The 24,153-nt window shown below is 45.3% G+C and overlaps 1 protein-coding gene across 1 annotated transcript in view; it reads left to right on the forward strand.

Moving 5' to 3' along the window:
* DYNC1I1 (dynein cytoplasmic 1 intermediate chain 1) overlaps nucleotides 1–24,153 on the forward strand; it is a 693,069-nt gene that overhangs the window by 386,932 nt on the left and 281,984 nt on the right. The gene's annotated exons all lie outside the window — the stretch shown is intronic.

Here is a 24,153-nt window from a genome sequence, read left to right on the forward strand (position 1 = left end):
AGCATTGTATCACTGACAGTGTTGATACTTTATACTGTATATTTTTTAAACTGAAATTTCATTTGTTTGCTGTTCAACCTTCATTTTCTAACTCTGCATAGCAAGCCTCTCATTTTATTACTGACATGCCAGGGATAACAAGGCTGTTCATGTAGGTGAATTCCTACTAGTATCTGTCCCAAAACCAACTCCTTTAATCCATAAATAACATGAATATTCCATTTGTGAAACAGATGATTAAGTGGTATTTCATTTAGATTCTTTCTATGTGTAGTTGTATTATTATTTATAAAGTGGATAGGGAGTTGTTGAAAGATGTGAAATTTAAGCAAATTAATGAGAAGTTTCTCCCTTCCATATGTCTGTCCTCACGCCAGAAAAACAAACAGGTACAGACGAGAGACGACTATAGTACCATATCTAGAATGTTTTGTAATTTAGATTAAGATAATAATGAGGTCGATATTTGGTGCCACTTAACTGGATAAGTTCAGACTTATCCAGCCAAGTGGCGCTGTTTGAATATTCATCCATTTTAGTGGCTGCCACTTAGTCAAATAACTATTTATCCAGCTAAATAGTTATCTGGCTAAGTAGTGCTGTGTCCGTCGGTCTCAGACGGCTTCATCCGACATGCCTCACCTCTATTTCAGCCTTCTCCACCAGCCTCGGGAGAATGGCGTCCTTAGCATCTCCTTGCCGCATCCTCCAGCTTCCCCGGAGCGGCTCTGGCGCGGCGTCCCGCCATGTTGACCTGAGGCCTCCTAGGGTGCGCACGTGCGCATGCCTCACGTCTTGTAGCAGTGTTGGTGCGAACCTCGGGGGCGTCCCCCTCGAGTGACGTCACTGCTTCCTCCTTCAAAAGGTTGCTCATTTGCTGACTCTCGCCGAGTTAGCAACAGATTGGATTCACTCTGGTCTGAAGCTGCTCTGCCACTTCTACTGCCTGCTGGAAGCTACCTTTACCCTTCGGGGTTCTACTAACCTGGGTACCCGCTCCTCGGGGGCCCTTTGCTTATTTCCAGGTGCCTATCCTAAATACAGGTACTCGCTCCTCGAGGGCCTGTGTGTCTATTCTGGTACCTGCTTCATATTCTTCAACCTGCTGGAACACTACCTAACAGCTACAGAGAATGAGTACTACTTCTCCCAGTCTGTCCATCTACAGCTCCTCGCTGTCCATCTGCATCAGGCCCTACACCACCATTGTGGAACGTGTCTCCTCTGCCGAGGATCACAGACTGTTGATACCTATCCTCTCTCTACTGTCATTGGGAACTCTATCTATTCAGCTATAAGGGAGTGTGTTATAACATCTGCCAGTCTGTCTGTCCTACAGTGCCTTATTGGATATCTGCATCGGGGCCTTACACCACCATTGTGGGACGGGTCTCCCACGCTGAGGATCACAGACTGTTGCTATCTAATCCACTCTCTACTGCCGCCTCTGGTGAACCATTCAAGCTGTATAATAAAGATATAATCTCTGTGTTTTTGCATCTGAGTCTAGCCCAGTGCTACAGTTCCCTACGGGGCTTCTCCCCGTAGAAGATACCATCACTGTTGCCCCTGAGAATCCACCAAACACCTCAATATCATAACAAGTAGGGGTTGAGATGTGGGCATTCTGGTGCGTAGCTACTTTTCCGGCTAACCTATCCAGATAAGTTACGATATTCAACCTAAGTTAGCCAGATAAGTTAGACCTGCTATGTGTTTATCTGGCTAACTATCTCAGCAGATAGTGGTAGAATAGCTGCTTAATGAGATTATAAACTGGATGGGCAAGGAAGGAATTCAAAGCAGGAGGACATGTGGGATTATTAAATTACATTGTGGAAGATGTGGCTTTGAAGGCAGGATCTGAAAGTCTAAAGAAAGGCAACGGTCACCTACAATAGTGGCAAGAACATCCCAAGGCACTAAAACACCAGTACAACAGCACTAACAGTGGCTTAAATACCCCAAGACAACAAAAGATGGACAAAGCAATATCAACAGTGGCATAAACACCTTAAGGAACCATGAGAGATGCAACGAGTGTGTAAAGCATTGTACTAGAAGAGAATTTGAAAAGAACTTTGTAGGCAGAAACATCCAAAGTCAACAACATAGGTTCAGAGCATTAGGAGCACTAATGTTAAAAACCATAAACCATGGATCAGAAGTGGTCAACTCCAGTCTTCAAGAGCCATAAACAGGCCTAGTTTTCAGGATATCTACAATGAATATGCATGAGATAGATCTACATGCACTGCCTGCATTGTATACAAATCTATCTCATGCATATTCATTGTGGATATCCTGAATACCAGGCCTATTTGTGGCTCTTGAAGACTTGATTTGGCTACCCCTGCCATAGATGCAGTGCAAAACAGCAAGAAGAGTGGTATCAACAAAACCAAGGTTTAAAATGAAACCTATGGTATGACTTTTCAAAACTTTACATGTGTAAAAAATAGCATATATGTGCATAAATAGCTTTAACTCGCATATTCCATATTTTATAAAAGTCAAAAATACACATGCATTTCCACTTTAACATGCACATATATGCGTCTAAAAAGGGGGTAGTCTGGGGTGTTCCAGGGCGAGGCCAGTACTTATGTGTGAAAGTTGCTATTTTAAAAGATACATGCATACATTTGCCAATTTACATATTTTTGCACCTGCCACTTATCTGGTGTAAGTGATATAACACAACAGTAATACTGTCTGAGTGGGAGGTCTGGGGGAACTGGGGAGAATGCATGCTGAAGAACCAGGAATGTCTTGGTTTGGAGAAGGATGGGTAAACTGGTGCACTAATTGGTAAACTGGTTAATTTCATTTACCTGGGAATGTTTTAAAATTGGCCTAAATACACCTATAAATTGGGACTTACTGTTATGGGAACCGGCCACGGAAGGCCACGACCGGCTCCTTCCACCTACTGGCGTGGCCGCCCGCCACTCGTCAGCCCCGGGAGTCTCGTGGCCGCGGGGAGCTGCATCAGATGCGCTCCACCCGCGCTGGGTCCCTGCCAGGCCTCCGACTCTGCCGCTCCTTCCCAGCTTTGATGCGGCCGAGCCCCATCTGGGCCCGCCTGCACACCCCGGGTTTCCTAGGTGCGCTCGCGTGTCAGCTGACACCTTTTAAAGGGCCCTCGATGGGAGGTGCCAAGGCTCCTCCCTATTGACTCGGGCCCATTTAAGGCAAGGCCTGTCCTTCAGTCCTCGCCTTGGCTACTCGGCTCCTGCTTATGTTCTTGGAAGTTCCATTCCTGTGTTCCTGCATTCTTGAATTCTAACCTGTCTGTGCCTAGACTGCTGCTTTTATCTGACTTCTGAGATATGCCACCTGCCAAGACCTCTGCCTGTACCTGACCTCCGAGATACGCCTCCTGTCAAGACCTCAGCCAGCACCTGACCTCCGAGTTATGCCGCTTGCCAAAGACTTTTGCCAGTACCTGACTTCCTACTTGCCACCACCTGCCGAGACCTACATCGGCACCCAGAACTTGTCACCTGAGACCCCACATAAGCCCAGCCGGCCCAGTACCCAAGGGCTCAACCTGAGGGGAACACGGGATGGGAGTGGTGAAGCCCCAGCGGGGTCTCAGGCCTCACCCAGCTTCTCCTGCCAACGGTGGGGGCCTGTAAGGCTCCTCCCCACAGGTGGTGCCAACTTCCCTCTCAGCCCAAGGATCCACGTTCCGCAACACTTACACAATTAAGTCCTACCTTATTTTCATGCTAAAAATATTTGCACATATATTTTTAAATATAGGTAGGAAAAATATGTTTGCTCAATGTATTGATATACGTGGTTGCAGTGCATGTATATGTATATCAAACACGTGGGTTATAAAATATTTGCATATATCTGCTCACAGCCATATATGTTGCACTCAGGGGTGGACCCTTGTCCTGGAGCAGGAGAGAATGGCCTCCTGGTAGGGACCAGGAGGCACCTGCCCCATGAGGCGGAGTACTGGAGGAGACAGAGGCTAGGATGAGCTTCACCACTGGAAGCCCGTGGTCACCCCGGGTGGAGCCCATATGGACCCGGGCCGCTTGGACTTAGGTGGGCCTCACAGGGTCTCCGGGAGAGATGGTAGACTGGTGTGCTCACGGACAACGAAGGAGCGCGGTCAGGTTCAAGACTGGAAGTCAGATGGAGCAAAGAAGACCAGTACAGAGTAGGCAATGACAAGGCAAGGGACAGACAGAATCAGGACGTAGTCAATCAGGCAGAGGTCAAATCCAAAGGTCAGTCCAAGGGGTGGTCAAACAGGCAGAGGTCAGGTTCCGGATGTCAGACGAGGTCTCAGGCAAGCCGAGGTCAGGAGGCAGGCAGCAGGTAGAGTAATCAATGAACAAGCCAAGGTCAGAAGGCAGGCAGCAGGCAGAGTAGTCAGGAACAAGCTGAGGTCAGTACCAGAGAGACAGTCCGAGGGTACTACCTGGGGAGATGGACAGATGAACACTGGGACAGAGGGATGAAGGAACAGAAGGGTGCAGGAACAAAGCTGGAACAGTAGGATCCTGGAACAAAGCTGGAACAAGACTGGAACGAGACTGGAACGAGACTGGAACAAAGCTTTAGCACACAGTGACAATCTAGCTTCTAGCACATGAACAAAGCCGACCCGATTGCCAAGGCAAGGAAGTTCAGGCAGGAACTTCCTTAAATAGCTCCTTCAATCAGGGCGCGCCACGGAGCTAGGTCCCGCCCCTGGCCCTACAAGAGACCGGGCATCCATGCGCACGCGCGTAGGGGCGTGGACAATGCCACGGGGAATGCCGAACTCCAGCATGAGGCCTGGTGCACAGTGGAAGGCCCGGCGACCACCGCCACAGGACACTGAGACCTGGAGGAGCTCGTGGCTGCCACTGGGGAGGCTGACCCAGGACCTGCAGAGGAGCCAGAAATGTGAGTAGGCCCGTGCGTGGGCCAGACGCGGACGGGGCGCGCAACAATATACGCTTGTATATGCCACCACACAAATTTCTTTCAAAGCTATCCTCCTTGGTAGCAAGCTAGGCAGTTTTAGTGTGACAATAATACACCTAGTAGTGTGGGGACACACACTTACACACAGCAGACAATCATTTTTGTTAAAACAAAATGTACACAGTGATATCAAAACCCCCAAACATGGAGAGAGAGTTATGGCAGAAAGAAAAGTGGCATGAAAACTCCAAGGATCTGTGTAGATGGGAGGTAAAGCAGTCCAAACAGAGGTAAAAACCAGGCACCAAAAGAGAAGCAAATGGCAATAAAAACAGTGGCATGAACAACCCAAAGCAAAAAAAAGAGGGAAAAAGGATGAAGGATGTGCAAAGGAAAATATATTCATTTTGTATGTCACCTCCATTTGTTTCATTAGTTTCAAATGAAAAAAAATGTTTTTTTGTTTCATTTATTTTTTCATTTCCCATTAAAGTCAATGGAGGAAACAATGCACCTTATTTTGAGCTTCAGAATTGGGTTTTTTAATTAATTCTAATGAAACTTATTGGTAAATAACATTAGAAGGGGGAAGAGAACTCCAATATATCAAGACTTTGTCAATGTGGCACTAAAAGTGGCATGAATAACATCAAGAGCCCACAATGAGAGAAAACAAAACACTACCAGCAATAGCAGAGGTTCTCATAGGTAAAATCAGAGGAGCAAAGCAGCTGTAAGTGTCAAAAGCACCCCAAAACTTCATAAAAGAGGACTAATAGTGGAATGAACCCCTAAAGGTAGCACGAGATGGGCAAATTGGAACCAAAAGTGACATGAACATCCTAAGGAATCATGGAGGGGGAATAAAGAAGCAAAGATGGCAGGAAAAATCCCAGGCATGGATAGAGTGACAAGCAGCACAAAGAGCAGCATCATGACTCCAAGACACCATGAGAGCTACAAAGCAGCTACCCACAATGGCAAGAAAACCCCAAGGTACAGAGTTTGGAGCATATCAGCAAGCCCCCAAATGTGTAAAGTCTAGGTATGGCAGGCAGCAAGGCTGAGTGGCAGAACCACCCCCCCCCCTCCCAAGGTGTAGCATGAGAATATAGAACATGGAAAAGTGGCAGCAAGACCCCCTAAGGTGATACATCAGGGGTATAGCAGGTAGGTATAGTGTCAGCAAGACCAACATTGTGGTAGAAAAGAGGAATGGCAGCTAAGCAGAGTACCACTAAGACCCCCAAGGTGGTTGAACAGGGGCATAACAACTAGGAAGAGTGGCAGTAAGACCCCCAAGTTGTAGTGTCAGGGGCATAGCAGCTAGGCAGTGTCAGAAAGACTTGCCAACGTGTTTCATCTGGGGCATGACAGCTAGGCATATTGTCATCAAGATCAATATGGTAGTACATCTGGGGCATAGCAGATAGGCAGAGCAGCATTAAGACCTCCAAGGTGCTTTCAGTTATCTTGCCATTCATGGGAATTCTGAAAAGCCCAGAATAGGCAGATTGATGTTCAAAAAGACCAACTTTTCCATCAGCTCTGGCACCAGCTTTGAATGATGAGAGCTTATGATGTCTCCTGCAATTGAGAAGATGCATTCACTGGTTGTTGGGTAGGAAAGATAATACTGAACCACCTTGGCCAAGTATGGCCAGACTACAAACTTGTGTACCCAAGATGCCAGTGGATCTGTATCCATGTCCTCTATGGGTTCTGTTAGCATGTCACAAAAATATTTGCTGGATTCTCCTTTATTGGGGTTGGGCGAGAGTCTCTCTTGCCAGCTGCTTTAGCTATGGCCTGTATCAGAAGAGATGGTTCTATGGGGATAATGTGGCTTTGGCATATTTAGGTGAGGGAAGAAGTAGTAGCTAACGGGCTGATTTTGGTGCTTGCACTACTCTCTGGGTTGGCCACTTTTTTCTGTACTATATCCCCACTGCGCCTCTGCCTCTGGTGCTCCTGTTCATGCACCGTAGCTGTTCATATCTTCTTCATGTATGTGAGAATTTTGGACTGGAGGGTGAGACTCTTTTTCACCCATGGATCACAAAGTCTGGCAATCATGTAAGTAATGTTTTCTGTCAGAGGTTTCAGTCTCACTTGCACCTGCTGCTGCAAGGAGTCCAACACCTCTGCTTCATTCCCTCTTTCTTATGGAAATGCCCTAAGTTTTCCACCAGAATATTTGCTATGGAGATGACACCAGCCAGGGTGGCACTTCTTGGTCTGAGATAATCCTTGGCATTCTTGAAGAGCTTAAGGATTCCTATCTACCCAGTATTGATGTCCAATTGAGTAATCCACACCTATCTCTGTTTCCAAAGACAGATCATAAAGGAGTATCTGCTGCTCTACTAACCTCTATAGGGTCAGATAGGTAGAATTCCAGTGGGTGCCAACATCTGACATCAGATGCTTATAAAGCATCCTGAATTCTTCCTGATTCTCACCCTCCACATGTTGATGAAATATCCTGCTATTTTCCTTTACCTTTCTATTAGATCCTTCAGAACTGGAATCCCATGTTCCTTGGGCCCCAACCCAACTGCACTACCAGTTGCAGAAAATGTAGAAAGCAATGAATACCCCCAAATCCTCCATCTTCCACTGCCCTTTTCATATTTGCACCACTGTCTCAAAAAAAATCTACATGAAGAAGCTTGTCTCTGCAGTCTAGCTGCCACTCCTCCAGCATCTTTCTTATGATTGAAGGGATATTGCTCAAGGTATGAGTGGGTGTGTAGCACAGCCCTCCTGCACCTTGAAGCTGAGTCCACAGTAGACCTGCTGTCTGCCCCATTTTGGCTGGCTCAGGGAGAGGTAAGCATGGATAGTATTTGTGCTAGTCCAGATTTCACTGGTGAAATGCAAGCTATTGTTGTACATGGTGGCGATAACCTGCCTACTGAATTTAGTCCTGGATGGCACTTGTAATAGAGGGCTAACAGGTGCAGCAGATGCTTAAAGCCTTGGTTCTCCATTATCTGCAAGGGCTGGTCATCCAGGGCAGTCATTTCTCTGATACACCTCATCACTAATTTTGATGATGCCTACATTTTCTCTATTGTGCGTTGCTACTGCAGACACATGGCAGGGGGCTGTTGGCCTACCACCTTACTGATGGAAGCAGCTGTGGCTAAGCTTGGGGAAAAGTCTGCTTTGAGTGGCATAGAGGGATCCCCAGACTAGTACTGCAACAATCCCCTGATGGCAATGCTACTTTTTCAGGTGATGCTGCACATTAGCATTTGTCAATGCTCCAGTACCATCCCTTGATTGATGGTCTTACCGCAGTGAATACACTGAGCAAAACACAGGTCTTCTCTTACTTTAAAGTGATTCCAAACTAGGGATATCTTGCATAATCTCTTATCTGCCTTCTCTAGGGCTGATGCTTGCACTGGAGTTGGAATATCTAGTTTGATGGCCAGTCGGCACCATTTTGGATTGAGTAAGACACATATATAGCGTATGTTTGTGTACTGCTGACTGACACCTTTTACATATACATAAAAACTGTTAGAAAGAGACCCAAGAAGGCAGGAAAACCAGAATTAACCATGGCAGGAATACCTAAAGCTTAAAGTGAAGGATATAGCACCTAAGGATGTGTAGGCAATATTTTTCAGTTCATTTCATTTGTTTGGCTCATTTTTTGGCTGAATTTTATTATTTTCGTGGGGGGAGAGGGGCTTTTAAATACTTTTTTGAATTATTGATTTTGGCAAATAGTGCATGCTATTTGTTGAAATGAATAATCAGAAAAATTGGGGGGGGGGGGGGGGGGGGGGGGGGGGGCTCAACAGCACCATCCATTCATTTCAGAGAAAACATACCAAAATGAAAATGGACTGTTTTAGCTCAGATTTCCCATTTTTTTAAACAAATAAATATCCCTTTAAGTATTATATATATATATATTTTTTTTATTTATTTATTTAACAGCTTTTAATATACCGGTGTTCGTGCGAGCACATCGCGCCGGTTTACAATAAACTTGAGAAAGGAGGAAAGTTACAAAAAACAGGGAGCGGGTGATGGAGCAGGAGCGAAAAAGGGGGGGAGAGAGGGAGAAAGTTAAAGGAGGAAGGGACAGCAGCTGAGAAAGTGAAGGAACGTAAAGGTATTTACAAGAGTGACTAATTAACGTAGGTTAAACATTGTAGCTTATTTACAGCAGTTACGGCAGATTATACAAGATAACTTATTTACAGCATTTAACACTGGTTGTACATTTTAGCTTAATTACAGTGGTGTACGGCGACTGGGGTGCGATACAGGGGAAGAGTGGGTGCGGGGGGGGGGGGTTTAGGGGTGGGTTGCAGCAGCATAAGTATACCTAGTAATGTGTACTGGACTCAAAAAGCACATAGTGGCATAAATACCCCCAAGAATTAAGAGAAGGATACAGCAGGAAATACAGTGGCCTAAAAGCTATAAAGTATAGAGTGCAGTGTGGGGCAGCCAGCACAGAGGAATAAACACCCTAAGCACAGAGTTATGGGTAAGGCAAGGAGTATAAAAATCCCAAGGGATAAAGTGAGGGTAAGGCAAACAGCACAGTGATATCAAAATCCCAAGGCTTAGAATGAGGGGCAGTGAACACAGTGCCATAATATCCCAAGATACTGTGAAAGGAAAAAATGGTTTCTGTAGTGGCAGGGGTTCTCAAAGGGATGATGAGAGAGCCAGGAAAAAGCTGGGCAGTAAGAGCAGCAGAGCAACACAGCAGGGAACTCAGCCAGGAGAAAAGAAGGGCACAAGGAGTGCAATGGACAGCAGCAGCATAAGTGGCAACTAGCAACAACAGAGCAAAATGCTGAGGGCCAAAACTGTGGAAACTGGTTCATTGTAACTGTGAAACCAGCTTCTTGCCACTTCCATGGCAATTCCAAGAAACCCAACAAAGGGAGGTTTATTTTAAGGAAGACCAACTTTTGCACCTACTCTGGTGCCAACCATGTCAATCATGAACAATGTAGTCTCACAGTGCCCCCTGCTATAGAGAATACACGTTCACTAGGCACACTGGTTGGTGGGTAGAAGAGGAAATGCTGGGCCATTTTAGCAAGATCTGGCCAAAGCTTGGCCTTGTGTGCCCAGTATGCTAATGGATTTGTAGCTATGTCGTCGGGGTCTGAGAGATAGTGTGTTACTGATATTTGTGCTGGGGTCTCCATTTCTATGGGAGGATAATCTCTTCTGCTACCAACCACTGTAGCTATGGCCTATATCAGGAGAGTCCACTCTGTGGTGGCCACTGGGGAGAAGCAGATAAAGTTGAGAGAGCAAGTAGTAGCAGCCAGGGTGTTGCTCAAGCTGACAGTACTGTATGGGGGTGCCCACTTTTTCCTGTGCTGCATTCTCACTTTCCCTTTGCCTCTGGTGCTCTTTTTCCTGCACACTAGCCACCAGCATCTCCTTCCAATGAATTAGACTATTAAACTGAAGGGCACACTCCCCTTAATTCACAGTATGGCTAGCATGCAAGTATCTCTCTTTGTGAGGGCTTTCAGCCTATCTTGAACCTATTGCTGCAACGAGTTCATGAACAGCAACATCTCTGGTGCCAGTCCTTATTCCTGCTCGAATCCCTCTAACTTCTCCATGATGTTGACTATGGGGATGACCTCACCCAGAATGGCTCTTGCAGAATTGAGATCCTCTGTGGCACCCTTCAAGGGCTTCAGGACTCAGCTTTGTTATGTGTAGCCAATTATGATGCCTCAGAGGATGATTCACATTTATATCACTTTCCAGAGAGAATTTATGAAGGGCTGCATGTTGCTTCACTAACCTCTGCAGCATTCGATAAATGGCATTCCATCTAGTGCCTACAATGAGCTGGTGCTTTCACTGCTTCCTGTTTCTCATGGATCTATTACTTACCCTACATACTCCAATTAAAATGCACTGCTATTTTCCTGCACCTATCTATAATTTCCTTGGCCCCAGGACAACCTATATTGCCATGTGCAGCAAGTTTGCAAAGCAATGGATTTTCACTGCCTCATATTCTACTGCTTTTTGCAAGTTTTCTCTACTGTCTACAATAAAAATAAATGCAGGAACAACAGTCCTGTATCTCCACTCTAGTTGTCAGCCCTCCATCATCTTCCTTATTGCTCCTAGGAATAATGATGAAGTATGTCTGATCATCACCTCGGTGTGCAGCACAGCCTACCTATACTCAACTGATCCATCTCTGCTAAAATGGCTGCCTGCCCCCCTGCCCCAGCCAGATGCACCAGTGTGCTATCAGGGAAAGGTAGGCATGTATAGCATTCTGGCTTGTCCAGATGCTGCTGGTGAAATGGATGCTGGTCCTCTCCACTTTGCACAGCTGTGTCTGACTACAAGAATGGCACTGAGTGTGCAGACTGGGAATAATCTGCCTATTGAATGTCTTCTGGAAGGGCACTTTTTAACTGGATGCTAAAAGGTGCAACAATCACTTAAATCCCATATTTTCCATGAGTTACAGGGGGTGCTCATCCAAGGCAATAATTTCCCTGATAGTCTGTGTCACCTCCTTTGATGCTGCCTGCTTCCTACTATGGGACAATGATGTGGTAAAACACTCTATCTTTTCCATGGTGGCTTACTGCTGATGTAAGTTTGAAGGCTGCTTGCCTGACACCGCACTGGAGGAATAGGCTAGGGGATCAGCTTGGGAGACTGCCCCTTTTCTCTGGCTTTATTGTTTCTGCTGATGCTGTTTTGTTTGGTAGATGGAATCCTCAGGCTTGTACTGGCAGCCTCCCCTGAAATCAATGCTAATGAATAATCTTTGTTTTAAAAATGCTTCTTGCTGCTGTTTTGTACTGATGGCCTTACCCCAATGAATGCATTCTGCAAAATACTGATCCTTCCTAACTTTAAAGTGCTTCCACAAATTTGATATCTTTGTTGGATGTTCTCTCACTCTCTGTATAGCTTTGTGTTGCCCCTGGGGCTGGGGTCAAGGCTGAACCTGGAAGGAAAAGGCCATGGGCATTTCTCATGCTCTAAACTATGGGGCAGATTTTATAAAACTACGCGCGCATGTACTTTTGTTCGCGCACCAGGCACAAACAAAAGTACGCCGGATTTCAATAGATATCCGCGTAGCCGCGCATATCTGTTAAAATCCGGGTTCGGCGCGTGCAAGGCTGCCCAAAATTGGCAGCCTGCGCACGCCGAGCTGCGCAGCCTGCTTCCGTTCCCTCCGAGGCCGCTCCGAAATCGGAGCGGCCTCGGAGGGAACTTTCCTTCCACCCCCCCCCCCCCGCACCTTCCCCTCCCTTATCCTACTTAACCCACCCCCCCCCCGGATCTATCTAAACCCCCCCTACCTTTGTTGCACAAGTTACGAATGCCCGAGGCAGGCGTAACTTGTGCGTGCTGGGCCGGCCGCCGGCACGCCATTTATTTATTTATTTATTTATTTATTTAACAATTTTCTATACCGAACTTCATGACAAGCTTCATATCAGGCCGGTTTACATCAAATTTAGGGGTTAACTTAACAAAACCATATAACAAGAAGGCCGAGGCGCAGTTACAAAAAACAGGGAGAATGAACTTGGGTGCTAGGGTAGCCAGGAAGTAAAGGACAGAAAAAACTGGAGAATGAACACGAATGAATATACAATGGCTGGGTCGGGCATTTAGTCTGTTGAGCTAAATGAAAGAATTGTAGCAATGTTAGGCTTAAGGGAAGGCTTGGGCGAAAAGCCAAGTCTTGAGTTTTTTTCGGAAGGTAGGCAGGCAGGGTTCTAGTCTTAGATCAGTCGGCAGGTTGTTCCAGGTGATGGTCCGGTCCGGGGGCTGGTCCGGAGGCTGCGGCCACGCACCCGGAACGCCCCCGATGATGCACCGGCTGTGACACGCCCCGCGAACACCCCCAACATGCCCCCCCCCCCCAGGAAAGCCCTGGGACTTAACGCGCGTCCCAGGGCTTTGCGCGCACCAGCAGCCTATGCAAGATAGGCTCAGCACGCGCAGGGGGGGTTTGGGGTAGGTTTTTGGGGGTTACGCGCGTAACCCTTTGAAAATCTACCCCTATCTGTTCTTCCTGAAGGTGCTCTTTACCCCTGCAGTATCACCTTCTGCATCCCGTAGCTTCTCACTAAAGGCTACCTTACTAGTAACTAGACTTCCCAAACTCTGCTGAGCTAATAGACGTTAAATATCCTCTGAGTTAAAGATGCCCTAACATCAGAATTAGTATTTTCTCCAACTATCTGCTGCAGACACTGCTCAAGAGCTATTGAGGGGAGCGCTGTGCTGCTTTTCATTTCACCACTACTAATACCCCTGCTGATGCTGATGCTACCTTTCATTGACTCTGCTTTCTGCTGTCTTTGCACCATAGGAACAAAGACGAGATGGGTTCAGTCGGCAGATCACTTTCAATTTGAGCTTCTTCTTACCTGACCTTGCCAAAAATATCTGTAACGTGAGCAAGGAAGTCATGTATTCTCAGCAATGTCATTAATAGTGCTACTAGTACTTATGCTCACCCTAGCTTTCTTTGGAGAAAACATTTTCCATCTCCTTTTTCCATTGTTGTTGCTACTAGTGCCATGTCTGTCTCTTGCTCCCTGTGGCATAATGGAATTTGACCCAGTCATTCACTCACTAGGAGTGACTAAGGATATTTATTCTTACAATAAATGACAAGAGTCAGGTGGCACCTTACAGACTTAATCAATTTATTGAAGCATGAGCTTTCAAGGACAGTGTCCACTTTGTCAGGTGCATGAAATGATGTGTTCGGTATATATTTTACTCATCTCCTGTCTATAAGGTGCTACCCGATTCCTGTCATTTTTTGCTACACCAGACTAACACAGTTATCCCTCTGAAGATTATTCTTAAATAAATGTAAAATACTCTAGTATGCTACACTTCAGTAAGTAAAAATTCTGCTACTTGTGGCTCTTGTACGTATATATTATAGAGAAGGTGTGGATGACCGTCAGAAGTGTCTAGTCACTGGCTCGTAATGATGCCTTTAATGACACTAAGACCTGGTATATATAGTGCAGAAGGCTGTGTATTCTTTGTTAAAGCCTAAAAGCACAATACCCAGTTTAATCATAGGTCTTTCCTCACTACAGTTTTTTATATGCTCAAGATCAAATAACTGTAATAAGCATATGATAGTGCACTAAACGTAATTTGGAGTGCACTTATCTTGGTCCTGAAGGTGATCCTCCAACGCTGCAGGGTTTCGGAGTATAACACTCCTTCTTCAGGGAGCTCAGGATATCTTGATTATTAAACTTGAGCTTTCATAAGCGCCCACCAAGTCACAAGCAGTCTCACTTCCTCCATCCCTTCTCCCCTTCTACACCCCCCACTCCCCCAAGTCTTCAGCAGTCTAACTCTCTCTGTCCCCTCTCCCCAAAATACAAAAGACAGTGGGAACCCATATGATATTAGGCCTTTTGTAACATGTATTGGGTGTGGATTTGGCCCTCAGAAATCCATTAATAAGCACATTACAATTTAGTAAACCTCCTATACCAAAAAAACACTAATTGCTGGCACTCAGACAGTAATAATCCTACCTATAAAAAGGCAGCACTGCAAATATTACATCAATAAAATATTTAAAAATAGCAGACATATCAAATAACATCCAGCAATCAAAACTAATAGGGATAAAAAAAAATCCTCTGTTCTCCTTACCTGGGAACTTTTGCTTTCCAGTTGACCTGAGATTTTCTTGGATTAGTTGGCAGGGGAGAGGATGCACAAACTTTATCCTCTTTCTCTTCCTCATCACACATTCTAACATGTGTTCATTCTCTTTCGCATACACAAACAGACACACAGGCACTATCTCATACTTAGTGGTTCTCTCTACTTCTCGCACATGCACACACACACATACACACCCACACCCCAAGGTATGCTCGCACACTCAGTGGCTCTCTCTACTTCTTTCACACACACACAATCTCACATTCAGTGACTCTCTCACCCACCCACCCACACACACACACAGGTACTCTCTCAATTGTAGTGGCTCTCTCTCCCTCACACACACAGAACCTCTCTCACACTCAGTAGCTCACTCTTCCTTACACAAAAAGGCTCACACTCAGAGCTCTCACACACATGCACACTCACATTCGGTGATTCTTCTTCAAACACACATGCACACTCACACTCAGTGACTCTCACTCCTTCACACATATACACACACACACACTCAATGGATCTCTCTCCTTCACATATACACAGGTACTCTCACACTCAGTGGATCTCTCTTCCTCACACAGGCATTCTTTCGTATGCAGTAGTTCTCTCTCTCTCTCACACATACACAACAACTCTCTCACACTCAGTGGCTCATACACACATCGGCACTCTCTCACACAATAAAGGCACTATCTCCCTCACAAACACTCACACTTAGTGGCTTTTTGTCCACACACATGTATACTCATTCTCAGTGATTCTCTCTCTTTCTCTCTCTCTCTCACACCCACACACAGGGACTCTCACACAAAAATGGCACTCTCACTCTCACACATATTCACACTCAGTGGCTCTCTTTCCCTCATGGTTCTCTCTCCCTCCATGCCGTAAAGGAGTCGAAGAGCTGCTAGGGACCGCGGTTCCTCCAGAGGATACCCGGGGAAGAGAGGCTGTGGCATTACAGGGAGCAACATTACCGGAGTTCACTACAAGTGAAACCAACTTTCAGGTACAGTCCCATTGGGAGAGGAGAGGAGGGGGACTGAGCCAAATAGACTCTTTAGGATCTCCTGGCATCGAAAATGGGTCAGGCACTACAATTGGAGGAGAAGGTGACAGTCAAGGAGTGCCTGGATTAGGAGTTATCATACATACTCCATCAGAGATAACTTTAACTACTATTTGGACAGCGTTAAAATCTCTGGAAACATCTATTATTGCTCTTACCAAAGTGACTTTGGAAGACAAAAAAACAAGTCCTATTAAATGCAAATGGGATTTCCCAACATCTCAGACATTGAAAATTCCAGATGCTGCCAAACCAGTTGTAACTAAAGTTTATTATTTGCCGCAAGCAGAGGACAATCATGAAGCTGTGGAGGAACCTGCATTGTCCATAGATGTTACCGAATTGCTGGAGATGTCACAGGAGACAACTGTGATAAGAAGGAGACCCCTTTTAGTATCCTTTGCATTTATGATGGAAAGAAATAATATATTTAGACATTTCTTTCAAAATAGGCAAACTTTATTTTTTGGGCACAAGGTCTGGTGCTATCTAGACCTTATGAGAAGTACACAATCCAGGAGAAAATCTTTTCTCAATATGGAACACACCGGATGCGAAGCATACTCCAGATGAGAAGATGAAGACTTGAAGCTGGAAACATGACAAAGATTCAGGAGAGTCCTGCACCAAGGTGCGCCCTACACAGCTGCCTGTGGCTGGTCGCGGACCACACTGAAGCGGAGCAGGCTCTGGCTTGAATCTAGGGCACGAATGGAAGCAGGAACAAGGAACTCCGAAGACCGGGAACAAGATTCAAGGATTCAAGACTCAGGATTCAAGACTCAGGATTCAGCAACAGACCTTGGCATTAAAAGCAAGGACCTTCCAGAGACTTGCCTTCAGATATGAAGACATGCCTTGTGCCACAAAGTGCCCTATACAGCCCCCCATGGGCTGGTCACAGACCACGATGGAGGCACGTCAGGAAAGGTGGACAAGAAGGAAACCTGGAAGCAGAACAAAGAGCCGGAGATTGGAACATCAGGACCAGGACTGGAACATCAGGAAACATGGAACATAAGGAACATGGAAATCAGGAACATGGAACAGGCAACAAAGGAGCTCCAACAAGGAACAAGACCAGGAACATCAGGAAAATCCAAAAAACATCCAATGAAGAGTCATCTAGACATGAGACCACAGAGGACCTTGACCGGAGAAGAGACCACAGGCAACCGTGAAGACCCGATACGAAGGCCCCAAGGAGTGGAAGTAGAGCCCTTTTATAGGGCTGGACATGGCAAGAAGTGATGACATCATCTGTTGGGGTCACGGGGCTTTTCCCGCTGCTGGCCCTTTAAATGCAGTACAAAGGCGCACACGTGCGCCTAGAGGAGCTAGGTGGTGAAGAAGGAAGTCAGCATCAGTGGCTCCCCTGCCGCGAAGGAGATTGAGGCTATGGTGGTTGCACTCCACCATGAAGAGGGAAGGAGCAGCGGCAGGAAGAGCAGGAGAAGCGATGGCAGCTCCTGGCCGCATGAAGGGTGCCGGTGGCAGTGGTGGCCCTACCTGCCATGGACAGTAGCGTCGGAGGCGGCTCCTCAGCCTCAGAGAGAGGCGGTAGTCAGGCGCCGGCCCGAATGGCACGGCGCAGGCAGTGTGAGAGAGGTGAGGGGCTGCTCGTGGGATGGGTCCCGCGAGCAGCTACCATAACAAGTACCTCATGAGAGTTTCTTGAAGAAAATCATAGGATAGGAGGCAATGCCCTTTTGTAGACTGAGAACTGGTTTCAAGACAGAAAACAGAAAGTAGGCTAAATGATCAGTTTTCTGAATGCAGAAAGGTGAATAGTGAAGTGCTCCGGGGATCTGAACTGGGAACGCTGCTTTTTAACATATTTATAAATGACCTAGAGATGGGAACAATAAGTGAAGTGATCACATTTGCTGATGATACAAAATTATTCAAAGTTGTTAAATCACAAGAGAATTGTGAGAAATTGCTGGAGAACCTTGTAAGACTGGGAGATTGGACATCCAAACGGCAGATGATATTTAATGTGGACAAGGGTAGAGTGATACATATAGGGAAGAACAACCCACATTATAGCTACACAATGCAAGCTTCCATATTAGGGCTAATCATCCAGGAAAAAGATCTAGGCATCATCATCATCATGGATAATATGTTGAAATCTTTGCTAAGTGTGGGGCGGCAGCCAAGAAAGCAAATTGAATGCTAGGAATTATTAGGAAAGGATGGAGAATAAAACAGGAGGTCTCATAATGCCTCTATATTGCTGCATGTGAGACCAAACCTTGAGTGTTGTGTGCAGTTCTGGCCACTACTTCAAAAAACTTATAGTGGAATTAGAAAAGGTCCAAAGAAGGGTGACCAAAATGATAAAGGGGATGGCATGATTCCCTTATGAGGAAAGACTAAACAGATTAGAGCTTTTCAGCATGGAGAAGAGACAGCTGAGGGGATATATGATATGGATCTATAAAATAATGAGTGGGGTGGAACAGATAAATGCGAATCAGTTGTTTAATCTTTCAAAATGTATAAAAACTAGGAGACACACAATGAAATTAGTAGGTAATACATTTAAGAGAAATAGGAGAAAATATTTCAGGTGAATTTTCTCCTACTACCGTATAATGTAACCTACTACCGTAGCAATTTTCAAAAGCCATGTATTCATGTAAAGTGCACTTACGTGGATAAATCCTATGGACAATTCAATGGCATATATTAGGGATATGAATCGTTTTTTGACGATTTAAAAAAATTGTCAGATATTTTTTAAATCGTCAAAAATCGTTAGAGTCGCGCTACAATAGAAACTCCCCCGATTTATCGTGAAAAATCGTAAATCGGGGGGGGGAGGGTGGGAAAACCGGCACACCAAAACAACCCCTAAACCCACCCTGACCCTTTAAAACAAATCCCCCACCCTCCCGAACCCCCCCAAAATGTTTTAAATTACCTGGTGGTCCAGTGGGAGGGGTCCCGGCGTGATCTCCCGCTCTCGGGCCATCGGCGCCATTTTGGCTGCCACTAATATAAATGGCGCCGATGGCCCGATAAAAAAAAACCCCACCCAACCCTTTAAAATTACCCCCTTAGCCTCCCCCACTCTCCCGACCCCCCCCCAAAAAACTTTTTCCACATACCTGGTGGTCCAGGGGGTCCGCGGGAGCGATCTCACATTCCCAGGCCATCAGCTGCGCTAAAACAAAATGGCGCCGATGGCCCTTTGCCCTTACCATGTGACAGGGCAAAGGTAGCGCCGGCGCCATTTTGAATACTGGTAATACGGCCCGAGTGCAGGAGGTCACTCCCGGACCCCTGCGGGACTTTTGGCAAGTCTTGTGGGGGTCAGGAGGCCCCCCCAAGATGGCCAAAATTCCCTGGGGGTCCAGCGGGGGTCCGGGAGCAATCTCCTGCACACAGGCCGTATTTATAATATATTCAAAATGGCGCCGGCACTGCCTTTGCCCTGTTACATGGTAAGGGCAAAGGGCCATCGGCGCCATTTTTTTTTAGCGCAGCTGATGGCCTGGGAATGGGAGATCGCTCCCGCGGCCCCCTTGGACCACCAGGTATGTGTAAAAAGTTTTAGGGGGGATCGGGAGAGTGGGGGAGGCTAAGGGGGTAATTTTAAAGGGTCGGGGTGGGTTTTTTTTTATCGGTGCGGGCCGCACTAAAAAAAATTAGTGATGTGAATTGGAATCGGAACCGATCCCAATTCACATCTCTAACGATCAGATTTCCCCCCCCCCCAGCCGAACCCGAGTCACATCCCTAGCATATATTATAGCAATTTTCAAAAGACCATTTACATGGGTAAAGTGCATTTATATATCTAAAACCCAATTTTAAGTGTATAAATACTTTTTAAAAACAGGCCCTTTGTGTACTCAACGCATAATTAAACACTGGAATTTGTTGCCAGAGGATGTGTTAAAAGCTGATAGTGTAGCTGGGTTTAAAAAAGGTTTGTACAAGTTCCTTGAAGAAAAGTCCATAAACCATTGTCAAGCTGGACATGGGAAATCTATCATCCCGCTAGGTTCTTGTGACCTGGATTGGCGGCTGTAGGAGACAGGATACTGGGCTTGATGAACCTTTGGTCTGACCCTGTATGGCAAATCTTATGCTTTTATGTTCTAATTCAAGACAAGCAAATATCCCTGTATGGTTTTTACATATGGTCTTTACTTGCACAGCTGTTTTCTGTGGATTCTTTTTTTTCTTCCAGAAATGGAGATTTTCCTTGTACAGCACATTAAAAGTTTTCAACTTGTATTATTGCATTTCTTGGTTTTAAAACACTTGTCTCTGGGAGCTTAGTGCATTTTCTCTACGACATGCTGGCAATACCTAAATTACAAGTGATTATAATATTTAGAAAAAATACTATAAACAAAATAGTTTGAATCTAAAGTTAATTATAAGTGGGATCTTTCATGCCAGGAAAAGGGGAATAGAAATGGAATGTTTTGATCTGTTCTTTTGAATAATCATTATTATTTGGTGCTTAAAACCTTGTTGTGTGCATAGAACTCAAGCAGGTAAAAAATGTAAAGCACATATTTTAGTGTACAGTTAACTGCAAGGCCCTGTTCCATAGCTGATTTTTTTCCGCTGCATTTAATTCCTGTGTCAGATTCCTGGTAAACAGTCTCCTAGGATTTCAAAATAAAGGCAGACTCAAAAGGGAGTTGAATTAGCACATCTTTGTAAACTGAGATCCCCTATCCTCAAAGCTTCCCTTTAACTGCTGTCCATTTATGCATGTTTCCTATATATTCATAATTCAACATATTCATAAGTCATTTAACTTTAAAAATGCACACAAAAATCTGTCTACAGGGAGAGTGCATTTTTCATTCATTCACTTCAAGCTTGGATCGGTAAGAGCTGGACATTCTGGCTGCAAACTTTTGAAATATCAGTAGGGAGATTTGTACAGAGGTACGGTTGCCTGAGGAAAGGAGGGGACGAGGGGAGTAGAAGAAAAGCATATTTATACAAAAAATTAGCTGGGACACTGACTTGAGGATTGAATGTAAAATCTAAAAATATATAACCAGAATCATGCATACAGAAGGTATATTGGTTAAAACCTTAGGGGTCGATTTTAAAAAATGCACGCGGGCGTCCATGTGCGTGTGGTTCCTGGCGTGCGCACATGGATGTGGCTATTTTATAACATGCGCACGTCGGCGCGCGCTTGTTATAAAATATGATTCCTGCGTGCACATGCGTGCCGGATTTTAATGTCAGCGTGCTCATGTGCGGGCGGGCGGCCTCTCCCGCGCACAGTGAGGGTATTTTAAAAACATCCACAGTCTTACATCACCTGACTTGTGACATTCCCCGATTACGTCATTGCTGAATTTGAACCCCCCACTCCAGACCTCAGACTGCAGTTTTGCCTTCCAAACCAGAGTGAAGTGCTGGGCGCTGATTTCAGCACATCCGCATCTGCTCGCTGTCGTTGAGAGTACAGGGTGTGCCAGGCGCTGATGCCAGCACGCCAACACCTGGCACATTGGAAGAGAGAGAAAGTGAGCGGGTGCTCCTCCTTCCCCTGAGTCAGCGCATTGCTGGGGCTGGAGATCACACATCACCAGGGCCAGCTTGAGGGAGGAGGAGGAGAAGAAGGAGGAGGAGGAGGATGGCAGGTCATGTTCTACCTCTGGCTTCATTTACAGGAGGTTCTCAACTGTGAGCTGTGGGGGATGGTGGTTTTTTGTTTTTTTTTCCTTTATCCTTTTGCTGCTGCTGCTGGGAGTGGGAATTGGTGAATACTTGTTTATTTGTTTTCATCCCCAAGCTTAGAATGGAAAAGCTGTCAGCAGAAATTTCAGGTGTCCCTCTTCCTAAGAAAACATCTGAAATTTTTAGACTAGAGCACACTTGCCAAGAAGCATTTAGCAATGTCGCTCCTATCAATTTGGAATTCTAACCACCCGGTTATTAGAAAAGAAAAAAACAATATAATTCTGAAACAGGTAGATTTTAAAATCATTGCTTGTGCGTGGCCCACATATGCGGGTATGAGGCTGTTTTTTGGGTGGGACATGGGCATTCCAGGGAGGGGCCAAGACTTATAGCTCCCAAATTTTGCAAGGCTGAACATGGTCCTGGATAAGGCACGTCTGGAGATTTCGTGCCAGAGGGATCCTGAAACCACAGGGGCGGATTGTAGGAAAATATCAGCCCCGGGGGATTTTCTCAAAATCTGCCTACAAGGTAAAGGGATATAGTACTCATAAAAAGTTGAGAACCAATGTCCTAGAACTTTATTGGGAAATGCAGATTGGAAAACAGAATAATCTAGACTGCTACAGATTCCTAATTATGGTCACACATGCAAAATACAGATAGACCCGCACCACAAATTAGAAATAGAAATACACAGACAAAAAGTGAATTGAAAACTCCAAAAAAAACAACCTCCTCCAACACTAATAAAAAAAAAAAAAAAAGAAATGCATTTCCTTCTGTACTATGCAAAATACAAAAGATATCAGATACACATTTCCCAAAACGAACAGAAAAAAAATGAAATCCTTCCCACAAAAGAATAAATGGGAAAATATTTGAGAAGACCATAACCTTCACTTTTATATAATGCCTACCTCAATCCAAAGGAGACCCAATGTGGTTTTCCACAAGAATATGAGTATAATAAGCATAAAATATCTAAAAACATCAGCAGAAAATTATCTAACACCATACCACCTTTCTACTAAAACTACACCCAAAAAAACCCCAAAAAAACTGGAGAAGCTATAGTTATAACTAAATATGCTTTATCCCGCCATGGCCAGAAATGTAATCTAGCTAGATGAAATATGGACCTGCACCAAAACTTGGGAATTGCTACTGTCCTTTATTAAACCTGTAATTTTATTATACTGTTATCACCTGCCACCCCAGGAGTCACCCTCTAAGGTAAGTGCAAGGAAATTAGGTGCCCAAAGCAAACCTGACAGCCATGTGCCTGGCCTCTGCATAATTAAAAAATTATGTATTTATAATAGTTTTCAAAAAAACAAAAAGAGCACCAATTAGATCCTATAAATCAAAATGAACAATCAAAAGGCACCTCTTTTTTGTTATTCAACGTGGCTCAAACAGTATCTGAAAAACACAGTGAAGCACTGTTTTATATGTAAGCAAACCAATATCAAAAAGGATTTTTAAGGATACCGCATCAGCAAGCCAGTCAACGTATTCAATCCGACTGAGTTGAACCATTCGGTCTTCTCATCATTTGCGGCTGCTTGCGGCTGTATAGCCAATAAATAATAGACAGCTGTGTCGCCTGTTGTGTCTGAAAAGTAACAGAATGAAAGTCTTTTAAACTCCGTCCAAAGCGGCAATGAGACTTATGGTCCAGATGTCACGGCTCGGAATGCCTGTGTCAATTGTAAACAAATTATCGTCTGTCCCCAGTGTACAGTCAAGGTGGCTGTGAAGCTTGCAAATAAATTTTTATATGTTAGTGCAACACGGTTCAAAAGGCCTGTGATCAACAGTTAATGCGTATGCCCCGACTGTACAATGTTGTCCAACCCGACAGCGGCAGGTGTTTTGCTGCTGGGCTGCAGCTTTGTCAGGGGTAAATTCTCTAAGGAATAAACATAGTAAGGCCAAAGTTAGATGGGTAATCAGAAAAAATAACTTAGCTTAGTGTTGTAAGCGAGCCAACCTCTTTCTTCTGTACGCCGAGACTGCATACCCTGCCTATTCACTATATTCAGTTTCTCTACAGCTCAGTTATCCAGGATCGCTGTTCCAGTACCTGAGGGACTATAGCCCTGCCGGGCACTTCCAGCTCACTACTGCCACCTCAGGTGGTTCAATATACTGTTTAATAAAAGAACTAGTGTGTGTCTGTCTACATACTCTGAGCCTGACCGGTGGTCCCTCTCGGGATCTTCTCCCGGGGACGTGGTTATCTGCCACCGGCCCAAGGATCCACCCACAACTACCTCAAACACCAACAGATTGCTAACTCGATGGATCCAGCATAACTTAATGCCTTGCAGGCCATACCGGGCCTGGCCCAGCACATTGTGGAGCAGCAAGACGCCTTGGAGAAACTTACTTCAGCGTTTCATCAGATACACACACAGAAGGTTCAAGGCAAAGCTTCCAACCAAGAAGGTCAGTTACAGGAGGTAACTTTAAAAACTGCTATACCACTGGCGGCTCCTATCCGCTTTTCCGGTGAAATTCAGAAGGCCCGGGGCTTCTTAAACCAGTGCTGCATGCACTTTGCCTTACAGCCATCTTTATATCCTAAGGCTCTTTCCAAGACTACCTACATCCTTTCATACCAGGATGGTAGGGCCTTGTCTTGGGCATCTACCTTGTGGGAGCACAAGGACCCCATTTTGCAGGACATAGAATGATTTATGGACTTGTTTAAATCTGTCTTCAATGACCCTGCCCAAACTGCTGTAGCCAGTACTGCTTTGGTG

The sequence above is a fragment of the Rhinatrema bivittatum genome, chromosome 2, assembly GCF_901001135.1.
Source record: "Rhinatrema bivittatum chromosome 2, aRhiBiv1.1, whole genome shotgun sequence".
NCBI classification, from domain to species: Eukaryota; Metazoa; Chordata; class Amphibia; order Gymnophiona; family Rhinatrematidae; genus Rhinatrema; species Rhinatrema bivittatum.